A 12,160-nucleotide genomic window follows, 5' to 3' on the forward strand; every position below is an offset into this window, starting at 1 on the left:
TGGAATCTTTTGGGGTGGCCTATCCTCTCCTCTTTACCATGCACATAACTGGAGCAAAGGTGCAGAGACTTCGCAGGGGCAACACACGAAAGCTGCCTGCGCAGATGTGTGCAGAAATGCTCACGTAAGGCTGCTGCCACAAAACAAAGGCAAGAGGTTAGCAGTTACCCAGATTACCCAGTTACCCAGATTTGTCCCTTTCATAACTGCCTTAGAGACAGCTGCTCGTGGACTCACAGTTTAACATCCTTTGAGCATTTACCGTTAAAGGTCCTGTTGAAAGTACTGAGGTTGGTTTCAGTGTATGGGCTGCTGAGTGAAGCCAGCCAGACTCAGCCAGCACCTCGAACTCTCTTGAGGGTCTTAAAGAAACTGAACACCAACTATAAAGGGGAGACCCAAAAGAATTAGTGTTCCCATCTATCTAATCAATAAGGCGAGGCTTCATGGAAGAGTGGCATTGGAGATGACTTTGAACAGTGGGTGGGATACCACAGAGTTAGATGTGGAAGATGACTGTGAGGAAGAGAATGGAATCAGCAAAGATCTTGAGCTGGAAAAGTACAGGATGTGTTTGGGGAATCACAAGAAAAACAATCTTACAGTAAGTTTCCTGTAAAGGAGTAGTGGGAAATAATGATTCTGGAAAGGAGGTAGGCAGAGTGGGGAGAGCTTAGCTGGAGGTCCAGGCCAGGAGATTGAGTTTAACTCAAGATTCTGGATTCTGTTGGGTCATGGAAGGATAAAAGGATAAAAGGAGGGTAGTTGGGAACTAAGTAGGATGACAAGTGCGCCCTGGATGGGGAGACACTGAGCCAGGGGATATGAGGTTATTGGAAAGGTTCAGGTGGAAGGTAACAAGGGCCTGAGATGAGCGATGGAAGAGGGAACCAAGAGGAGAGATGGCAGTAAGAGACATTCCTAGCATAAGACCATAGCTGTTTATTAATGAGATGGGAATCGTTAGAACCTGGGAGCGTGAAGAGTGGGGTGTTGACAATAAGGGCATGAAGGCATCAAGGCTGACTCTAGGGATTTGAAAGGCATCTGGCTCAGGTCTTTACTCCGGATAATGTTATGCCTGCTGCTCGCAGAGTGCACGATCCCTTCCATTGCAGGCTGTGTCACACGTCTCTCTACGCCCTGCATGAAACCCAGCCCAGAGCCTTACCTGTAGTAGTTGCTCAATAGTCTTGTAAATGAAAGCTGAAAATGCAGAACTCTACATGCACATATGGTATTCACAGCCTGGCTGGGTCACCCAAAGCTTTGAGACATGGAGACACTCTTTCAAACCCGACATACAAATTTATAGCATCTTAAGAACAGCTGGGACTATCCTTATGCACACACCAAAAGAGGAACACCTAGTGGCATGTCTCAAGCAAGGACGTGTGGGATGCATTTAGGGACATCCCCACCTTTGGGCTCCAATAGATACATTATTTCTGCATACACAACTGCTTCCTGGGCCTCTGTGTCACTTTATTTTATACCCATTACTGCTGTCTAAACTCATGTGTTACATACTTCTCTCTGACCAGCATAAAACACACCTCCTCTAGAGACACACTCCTTTCCAGCACTCGCCTTTCACACCTGCCATCCTCATCGTTTTTACACCCAGGCAGGGAGCCTGCACACCTAGCTACACCCTTATTTCAAGGCAACCACACACTACACATGAATCCATGACTACTTGCATGTGTGGCTGGGCCTACCTACATGCTCACACAGATATGAATTGGGGGTGGGGGAGATAGTGATGATGGAAGAAAATGGCTTAGTGGGAGGTGGTGGGGGGCACCCAAGGTCAGGAATGCACTACTTGTTTATGATGGAAAATTTCTCTAGGGCATTTGGCAGGGGAGGGGAAATGAAGAGGGATGTCAGGATCCTGTTTCACCACTACCTCCCCCATCTGGAATCTGGGCCTCCAGCTGGACCTAGTTATCTTTACCGTCCTCCTGGCTCAGAGAGACCTTTCTTTGTGGGAAGACCAGAATGGGACAGAGAAGAACCAGGAAAGTAAGACTACTCGCCATTCCTTCTCCATCAATCTCATCTCTGTTCTTGCTACCCTCAGAGACCTATGGCTCTGCCTCACCCCCTCCCTACCATACAGGAAGCTAGAGAAAGGTTGGGAGTGAATCATTAAGCCAAGGAAAGGGGTTAGTGAGTGCTGGGGGATGAGTTAAGGCCAGGAAAGGCCGGGGGCGAGAAGGGCAGCTGGACCAGTTCTCACTGCCCTAATCCTAGGGAAACAGGTTCTTGGCCCCTTTCCATTTCACTGCTCTCACTGCTCCTCATTTCCTTCCCATCTCCCCCAAGATTGCTATGATCCTTCCTTTCTCTCATTTGACCTGTGATCTTGACCTCCCACCAACCTCTTTCTTAGCCCCTTGTTCATTTTCTTACGACACTTGCTATATGGAGAATCATTTTATGTATTTGTTTACTTTTTGTTGTTGTTTGTCTCGCCCCACTGGAATATAATCTCCATAAATATACAGGACCACATCTGCTCTTTTTCTCATGATATCTCAGTGGTATCTCCAGTACTTGGCCTTTCACCTAGCAGGGGGTTAATAAATATTCTTAAATCCATCTCCTCTGAGCAGCTATCCCTCACCCTCAGAGGTGTCTGTTTGTTCAGCTGTGTCCTTTCAGAGGCTCCCCCCTCCCCACCATGCTTCCTCTCCAAAGAGGAGGTGGGGGATTCTCAACTGGGGCTCAGGAGGATCTGCTATTAAATTGGGATTAACTGTGCAGGTGATGGATGGCAAGGCACTGGCCCTCACTCTGTGTAAATCCCTGGCGTAAGAGCGAGTTGTGCCTGCTGGCCCACCTGGAGTACTGCTACGTTGCTGACCAAAGTCTAGAATGGCGGACAACGATAATGGGAAGGAGATGCATATTTGGAAATGGGAGTGTTTGAAAAAGGGAAACAGGTAGAGGGCTGGAGTCACAGGACTCAGGGAAATAGAAACTGAAATTCGGTGGCATCTGGTCATTTGGTAGATACTCAGGAACTTTGTTGACTCGAGATGGATTTGTGATAGAAAGGAGACACTGATATTAGAGGAAACTGGGTTTAAATTCCAGCTCTGCTACCTATTAAGTAAGTACATGATACTGGGCCAGCTACTTAGCTCCTCTGAAAATGTCTCCTCAATTGAGAAGTGGGCATATTGGTTTTAAGGTTACTGTGAGGATTGAGGATACAAGGGTACTGCTCCTAGGCACATAGCAGGTGCTTCTGGGACAGCCATGATGATGATGATACAAAGAGGGGCTGCTTCGGAGGAGCAGTGGGCAACAGTGAGCTAGACCAGGAGTAGGAAACGAGGATGACAAAATAGCATCCAAGTGCTAAGCTCATCAGGAGATAGAATTTCTGTTTTCATCCCTCGCCCCGCCCCCCTTCCTTTCCTCTCCATCTCAGGGCAGGTTTTGTGGCTTTTTCTTTTCCCCAAAGAAGCAAAGACTTCTGCATTCCTAGTTCTTGTTCAGCCAATGTGACTGATTTTAAGTACCTTCCCCTGGCCCCACGCACACACATTCTAGTTGGAACAATACTTGCCAGAGGCACGGTGGTAGGGTGGCGTGGGGAGTTCTTGGCAGCAAGTTAATAAATGACCGTCAGAGACACCGATTCAGGCCTTACCAGGGTCAAGATCAGTCCCAGGTGGTTTTCCCTGATGCAAAAGGCAGGCAAGAATGCCTGGAGAACCAGGGCAAGGTCACACGAGAACATGGTATCGCCTGCCTTGGGACGCAGGTTGGCCCCTCTTGGCGCAGCTCAACTCAACCTAAATTCCCTGGAGGCTGCTGAGAGTGGGGAGCTGAGAAGGGACCCAATGTTCCTGATGCTCTGCCAGTGCTGGCCTTCCAGGACCCAGTGTTGTAGCTCCTCCCTTTGGCCTCGGTTTCCTGCTGGGTAATAACTTCACGAGAACAGGACTTTATCCATCTTGTTCACTGCTCTGTATTCAGTGCCTAAAGCTGTGCTTCTCCATCAATACCAGCTTCCTGAAAAGGCTGGAAATGTAGGGCCCTTTAATCCATTAATGTCCCGGAGCTCTTCATAAGGGAAGAGGCTTGCCTCTCTGTGTAGATAACTCCCATATCAGCACTGGAGAATGTGATGGCGATTTAACTCAAAGCACAATATGGGTGGTGGGGGAGGGGAAAGTGCAACAAAAGAAGTACTTCCGCCTTTGTCCTGCCTTTTCAGACACCCTGTATTTACTGGATGAGTTGATCTGTAAAGCCAAGTGCTTAGATTAAAGGCTCTCTGATGTCTCTCCCTCCTCTGCAACCCCATGATTCAACAGCGTCTCCCCTGGGTTCTCAAAAGTTAAACTAAGTCTCCCTCCTACTTCCAACGCAGCTGGCAGCTGCCGTAGGCCCTTAGTCTTTGAAGGTTGGGAGAGGCTTCTGGGGGTGGGATGAGTGCTCCCGGTTGGCAGGTCTCCAGCTCCCGCCTGGCGGTCTCGCGTGTTAGGCCGGGGCTTGATCGGCTGCCAGGGGGTGAGCCCTGAAGCGGTTTTCTGGGAAGGGTAGGTGCCTGTGTGACTCAGAACCAAGTTAGGGAAAAAACATACTCACTCAATCTCTGGCACCCTCCTGCCTGGCCTGGCTTTGACCATGAGCTCATGAAAGAGGAAGCTGGGCCAGGCAGACTGTAGCCCTGCCTTCCCTCATGTTTTCTCTCCATGGCCTCATGGATTCCCTGGAGTGTCTCGGCCTTATGTCACCGTCATCCTGGCTCTGGGGTGGCCCTGACCCTACCCATCTATGACAGTCTCCCTTCCCAGACGATTGGTCAGTTTTTTCCCCCAGGTTGGAAATCCCACCCAGCATGGAAGGGGATTGCTCACAAGGGGAGGCTGGGTCTTTACCAGCCTCATACCAGAGGCTGGGCCTCTGGGTCTTTACTACGAAACTTGACCATTTGGGTGTGCTCCTGTAACCGCTGTATCCCTGAAACAGACCGAGCAGTGCTCCCCCCGGGAGCCTGAACTAAGGGGTTGCTTGGGAGCTAGGGGTCCCCAGTTCAGAAAAGAAACAGGGGGTCCCAAAGTACAGGGAGGCTGAACCACCCTCAGGCCCGCTTTATGCTGAGACTTACCTAATACTTTTGGCATGCAGAGTAGTCCATGACCAGAAAGGCATATTTTATTTTAGTGGAAATTATGACAAGGATGGGCCACGAAGAACCTTCTTAACTCCTCTCCCCACAGTCCATCTTCTTTGTCTTCCCCACAGCTTTCTTGTTAAAAGATGGACTTGGCCAAGTCAGTGCCTGCCTAGCGACTTCTGTGCCCTCAAGCTCTCTAGTGGGGCCGCTCTGGCTTCTCAACCTGAATCCAGACAACTGCGTCCAGGCTTTCTCTCTCAACTCCCCCAGTGCTATCCCGGTGCCCTGAGATACAGCACTACGTCAGATTTTTGTGCCTTTTCTCACATGTGCCAAACTCATACCCACTGGACCCTTCACACATATGGTTTCTTCTCTTTCCTCTCCATTTTCCTGAGAATAGCCTGCCCTGACTCCCGCATGCAGTTTTAGTTCATCTACTTTGTACATGAACCTCTTGAGGCATCAAACACAGTGATAGTCATTTGTCCATTGATTTTTTATTTTTAATGTATTTATTTGAGAGAGAGAGAAAGAGAGAGCACTATTGGGAGAGGCAGAGGGGGCATCTCAAGCAGACTCCCTGCTGAACATGGAGGCTGCTGTGGGGATCGATCTCACAACCCTGAGAGTCAGACACTTAACTGACTGAGCCACCCAGGCGCCCCTGTCTATTGATCTGATTGTCTGGACATGCTAGTACCCTTTCTGGTCACCACCACCAGACATTGTGATGAAGCCATTCTGATGCCAGGAACCTTTTAACAAGGCAAAAAAAAAAAAAAATTATTAAATTGTCAGCATTTAAAGAAAATCAGAAAGAGATGTATGAAGCAGATATTCTCAACCCATTCCTGTAGGTTGTGTTCATCCTGTTTCTGACTCCTACTCCTTCACATGGAATTTGCTGGTGCTTGGTGATACTGCATTTTTGTTGAAAGCCGGGCATACTGATGTACAGCTTACAGATAGTGCAATGCATCCTCTTTAGGGGTATAGTTTGATGAGTTTTGACAAACTAGTACATCGTGCAAATGACACTATAGTCATGATACAGAGTATTTCCATTGCCCCAGAAAAATCCTCATGCCCCTTTGTAGTCCATACCTGCTCTCTACTCCCAGCCCCCAGCAACCACTGCTCTGATTTCCATCTCTGTAGTTTTGCCTATTCTAAAATGTCATATAAATAAATGTCATATAAATAAAACTATACTAGGCACTCTTTTGTGTCTGGATTCTTTTGCTCAGTGTAACATCTCTGTGATTCACCCATGTTCTTGTGTGAATCAGTAGATCTTTCCTTTTGATTTCTGAATAGTATTCCATTGTATAAACATACTACATTTGTCTGCTCTTTTGCTGTTGGTGGACATTTGTGTTTTTTCCTTCTTTTTGGCTATGATGAATAAAGCTACTGTGAATGTTTTATATAACTTTTTGTGGACATGTATTCCTATTTTTCTTGAGTAAATGTCTAGGAGTAGTATAATTAGGTATAGATTTAATTTTATAAGAAATTAAAAAAAGAAATTGCCATGTTGTTTCCAGAGCCATTTACCATTTTATTCCTTGACAGAACAGTTCAAGGAAGCTGCCTCAAAACATCTCTGTTGCTGGGGCGGCTGGCTGGCTGAGCTGGTCGAGCATGGAGCTTTTGATCTCAGGGTGGTGAGTTCAAGACCTAATTTGGGCTAAGTATAGCTTACTTAAAAAACAAAACAAAACAAACAAAAAAGTCCCTGTCTACCAAATCTGCCAAGTGAAAAATGCTTTCTTCATCACAGAACAGGTTCTCAGGTTACCTCAGGTGACAGGGATGGGCTGGAATGCAACTGTCTGCATGGTTAGCCACCCACCGCCTAGAACACTGGCATGTCCTCAGGATGCCTCAGCAGTTTCCCTTGGAACTGTAGCAGCTCCAGGAACATACCCCACCTGCCCCTGAGACCACCCCGTGGCTCAGTATCTCTGTTGGCCTCGCTCCCTACTCAGTTTCTGCTGCTTGGTTCTGTACAGGTCCCATGCATCACGTACAGTAACACGAGCCCACACTGCCTTATAGGCGCTGTTCTTTCCAATGGCTATACAGAAATCAATTCATTAAGACTTCACAAATCCCTACTATCATCATTATTATTATTTTTAAGATTTATTTATTTATTTGGGGGTGTAGGGGCAGAGGAAGAGAGAGAATTCCCAGCAGACTCCCTGCTGAGTGACACAGGGTTCAGTCTCACAGCCCTGAATAGTTGGACATGTAACTGACTGAGGCACCCAGGCACCCCCTATTATTATTATTTATACCCTCACTTTACAAATGAGGAAAATGAGAGGTTCAGTGAGGCAGCTCACTTTCTCAAGGCTGTATAACTATAAAGTAGTAAGAGTTAGATTGGAATTCTGGTCGACCTCTTCAGAAGCCCAGCAGCATGGCACATTGGCCAGAGAGTGGAGCTAGTTCAGCTGGGTTCATTTCCATGTTCAAATTCATCTAGTGTTCACGGTAAGCCTCTGAAAGGAGGGCTATTATAACATCTGTTTTACAAGTGAAGGGATGGCACAGAGATGTTACATAGCAGGACAGGGGCACAGCTGGGATCGCCATCCAGGAAGTTTGGCTCCTAGAGAGAGCAACCAACTTCTGTGTTTTCCTGTCTCTCAACAATCCTCATTATTAATGTTATTATTTGGCTTGCTGCCCTGGCTCTTGGTGTCTTTGGGGTTTTACACTGCTCTGACATTTGTGTCCTTGCTTGTGGCTCACTTTCAAACTCTGAATAGGTTGTGCACTCAGCCTCCAGGATAGAATAACCTTGGTGGGCAGCCCTGTTGGCCATATCACCGGCCTCTTAGCAGCCCTAGAGAACTGCCTCTAGCTCAGGCAAAGATTCTAATCCAGCAGGTGAAGTCAGGAAGGTAAGTTATCTGCAGGGAGACCCAGGCCTAAGAAATCTCCTCCAGCAACTTATCTCAAGAGGATAAGGACTTGAGATCATCTCAAAGGATTGTTTCCTTAAACAATTTTTGAACTCTTTCGGATGAGAGACCATCATTGAACCCACTGTCAGAGCTTAGTACTGTACCTGACACATATTAGGTACTCCATAGACTTTGACTGAATGGTGAATGAGTGAATGAATGAATGAAGAGACCCACCCAGATTCTCTTAGTTTAGCTCTGTGCTGTTCCATAGGTAGCATGTGACTCTTTAAATTTTAATTAAAGAAAATCTAAAATTCAGTTTTTCATTTGCATCACCACATTTCAAGTACACAGTAACCACACGTGGCTAGTGGTTATCATATGGGAAGAGTAGATATAGCACATTTCCATCATCGTAGAAAGTTCTATTGGACAAATACTGGGTTAGATAATGAGGTGAGAGAAAGAAAGATAGTGCATAGGGGAAATATTTATCACAGCTGATGGCTTTACCTTGCTTTCAACACTTTTAAAACAGCCTAGATCAGTCCTTTCTTGTTAGATTATGTTGCATACTGCCCATTCAGAGGTCTAGGAGTCACTTCAGAAATCTGTTATTGAGAAATGTATCTCTGATCAAATCCATGACCCAAACTTCTGAGAAAAAGAAGACAGGAGATGGAAGGAGGAACTAAAATTACAACGTTCTTTCTGTCATAGGCCACAGGAAATTAACGCATCCAGGGCGCTCTGTGCCCATTACTTTATATTATCCTCCCAGCAGCCTCGTAGGACACTGAGGGGAGTGAAGGTAAGTGGCTGAAAGTCATGTACTTGTGAAATGGTAAAAGTTAGTCCCCACACTCAAAACATCAGTAGGTTGATTGATGTTAGTTGACTAACATCAGGTTAGTTAGGTTGACTAACATCAGTCATTAGTTTGATTGAGTGTTAGATAGGATTAGATTCAACTGATAGCTGTAGAAGGCAGAAAAATGGATAAAATATGACTCAAGAAGCTTGTAACTCAGTGAAGGGAAAACAAGAGAAACACAAAATAACTATATAACCATACGTATATCCATATATTTATGTATTTTATATGTATACATGTATACACCAACATGCATATATTATATACATTATATATGTGTAGACATATATATGCACACACACAATAGCATAATAACTAACATTTGTTTGGTATATTAGAGCTTATAGGCACTTTTCCTCAGCAAATCACTGTGATGAATGTCAAATGAATGGAATGTTGATACAGAAAGCAAGTGTTCTAGGAATTCAGAGCAGGGTGAGATCACTGCACGATGGGGTGAGGAGGGAAAGTTTTGGTTGAGGCACAGACCTAGCAAGAATGCTGGGCAGTCCCACAAACCCGAATACAACTTCTGGCTTCCATACTACAAACTTGTCAGATTCTCCATTGCTTCTAGTTTTTAATGAGATGATCATAAATTGTCTTTTTCTTTCCAAAGGATAAAATGTTGACTGAATGCTTAGTGGTTTGTGTTTTCTCTCTGACCCCCCCATCCAAATGATCAACATATTAAGAACGACAACAACAAACCTCCCACACATTTCATGTGATTCTAGATATACAGAATAACGTCAACACTCTAGATATAAAAAGATTTGAATTGCCTTTACTTAATAACCCTGTGATGAGTCTCCTGTGGTATAGCTCTAACACCTACTCACCACTCAGGGTTATGTAATGTCAGTTCTGCCCATAATTCTTGTAGGGCAGAAAGAATAAAACTCCAGCCCAGCATTCTGACTGGCTTGTCTCGACTCTCCTTACATAATCATGGTTACCTCCCTGTTGGTAGTGATTTAGAAATGTCTTTCTAAAGTTCTGTGCACATTGGCTCAGCTTCCTTTAATTTTTTCTAAAGCTTCTGTCTTTCTTCTTTGTATTTCTTTCGTTTTGAGCCACAGAAACTCATTATGGCTAGCTTAGACTGAAAAGTTGAGTATTGGGAGGGTATCGGATAGCTCACAGAATCAAGGGAAGGCTAGAGAACCAGGCTTAGGGAACACAACAATGAATGCAGCTCCGGGGTATTCAGTCTTGCCCTTGCCATCTGCTGGATGAATGAGTGACAATCAGATTTTTCCTTCTCACCCATTCATGTTCATCATCCCAAGCTCCAGCAGAGAGAGTCTGGTTAGCCTAGTTTAGGCAGGAGCTAGACAGAGAAAGGACACTTTATCTGACAGTCATTACAACTGACCACAAAGAGGTAATTCCCCAATCAATCTAGTGACTGTTGTGAGAGGAAGAGAAAGTGTGTGCTAGATGATCAAACCCCAGAGCAAATCCACCACACCCCATATTCTCTTTCTAACCTCCATTTCCTACCTTTTCTAATTATCTCTAATAGGAGTGACCAATATATCTTCCAAGGTTATAGAAAAGATATTTTTAAAAAATCCATTGGTATTGGAATTTTTCCTAAAATGTGTTAATGTTAGAGAAATTTGGCTTTGCTGCTCAGCAGTTGGTTGAGGATTAAAGAAGGTAATATATGTGGGGGCTCCTGGGTGGCTCAGGTGGTTAAGCTCAGGTCATGATCCCAAGGTCCTGGGACGGAGCCCTGTGTCAGGCTCCTTTGCCTAGCAGGAGCCTGCTTCCCTCTCCCCCTCTCCCTCTGCCAGCTGCTCCCCCTGCTTGTACTCTCTCTCTCTCTCTGTATCAAATAAATAAATAAAATCTTAAAAAAAAAAAGAAGGTAGTGTATGCAAAATACCTATTACAGTGCCTAGCATGTAGCAAGTTCCACTAAATGTCATTGCCATCCCAGTCCTTCCCCAGTGGTTTGCAGAAGCCAGCTCATACCAGCTCACAAGAGCCAATCATTTTATTTTCGGGATTTTTGTGAGCCAATTGACATAACATTGGTAGCTTGAAGTTGACCTTGATGGGAATATTTACATCATGGAAGTTGGAAATATTGCAAATGAGGGTCTGTCCCCAAGGTAGTTATTAATCATTTACCCATACACCATCGCCTCCACTTCTTTCTTCACAAAATGTGAGTAGAACCATGAAGAATTGAGTGTTAGTTAGGATTAGATTCAGCTGTGAGTAAAAACACTAACAACAGTGGTTTACTACATGTAAGTTCATTCTCTAGATTTGGGAAGGTAGTCTGGGCTTGGCTAGGAGCTCTAGTTTGTTGCTTCTCTATCCTTAAAACATGGCTTTTACTTCATGTTCTAAGATGGTGGCTGTAGGGGCCAAGGTCTGGCCGCCCCAAGATAGGCCAGTCTGGCATGAACATTATTTTGAATAAAAAGCAATCAAAAGGTAGCCGCTGATTAGGAGAAGCTCTTCACCTCTCCCTCATGGCCTGATTGTACCAGAGAGAGCTCTTTTGTACCAAAGAGAGCTATTTACAGAGATTCCACTTTAACTAGGAAACTTATCTGCAAAATAGGGAGACCTTTGTTTTCTTTTCTTTTCTTTTCTTTTTCTTTTTTTAGACCTTTGTTTTCTAAATATCTCCTTTCACCTTACCACTAATGGTCTTTCACTCCTTTTCACTCCTTTGTATCTTCTCCCAAGCTCATGTAAGTGTCATGTTGCCTCATTGTCTTTGGAATTTCATATGCTACCAAGTTTGTTTTCTCCTGTTAATCTTTCTCATGTCAATTTGATTCTTAGTCCAGCTAGAAGGACCTTGCAGGACAGAGAAAATTCTTCCTCCCCAACACTGCTCAAGCTCCACATTGCAGCCAGTAGGGAAGAGGAAGGCAAAGAAACACTCTCCTTTCTGTTAAGATCTTTGACAGAAGTAATGCACAACATTTCTGCTTATATGAAATAGGCTGAGGTGAATGAAGTCACTTAACCATATCTAGCTGCAAGGGAGGCCTGCGCATGTTTATTTACTCCAGGCAGCCATGTGCCCAGCTGGAAACTGGGGCAAAGGATCGAGAAGCTATGGGAAGGCAGTTGGCCATCCCTCCTATTACCAGCTAGAACCCTGGGCTTGACCTTTACTGACCACTAGCTTATACTCACCAACCTTTGTCCCACATTTTTCCTTGAGCTCTTCTTTCTAGCTTATCT

Source organism: Lutra lutra, chromosome 6 (genome assembly GCF_902655055.1).
Source record: "Lutra lutra chromosome 6, mLutLut1.2, whole genome shotgun sequence".
Classification (NCBI taxonomy): Eukaryota; Metazoa; Chordata; class Mammalia; order Carnivora; family Mustelidae; genus Lutra; species Lutra lutra.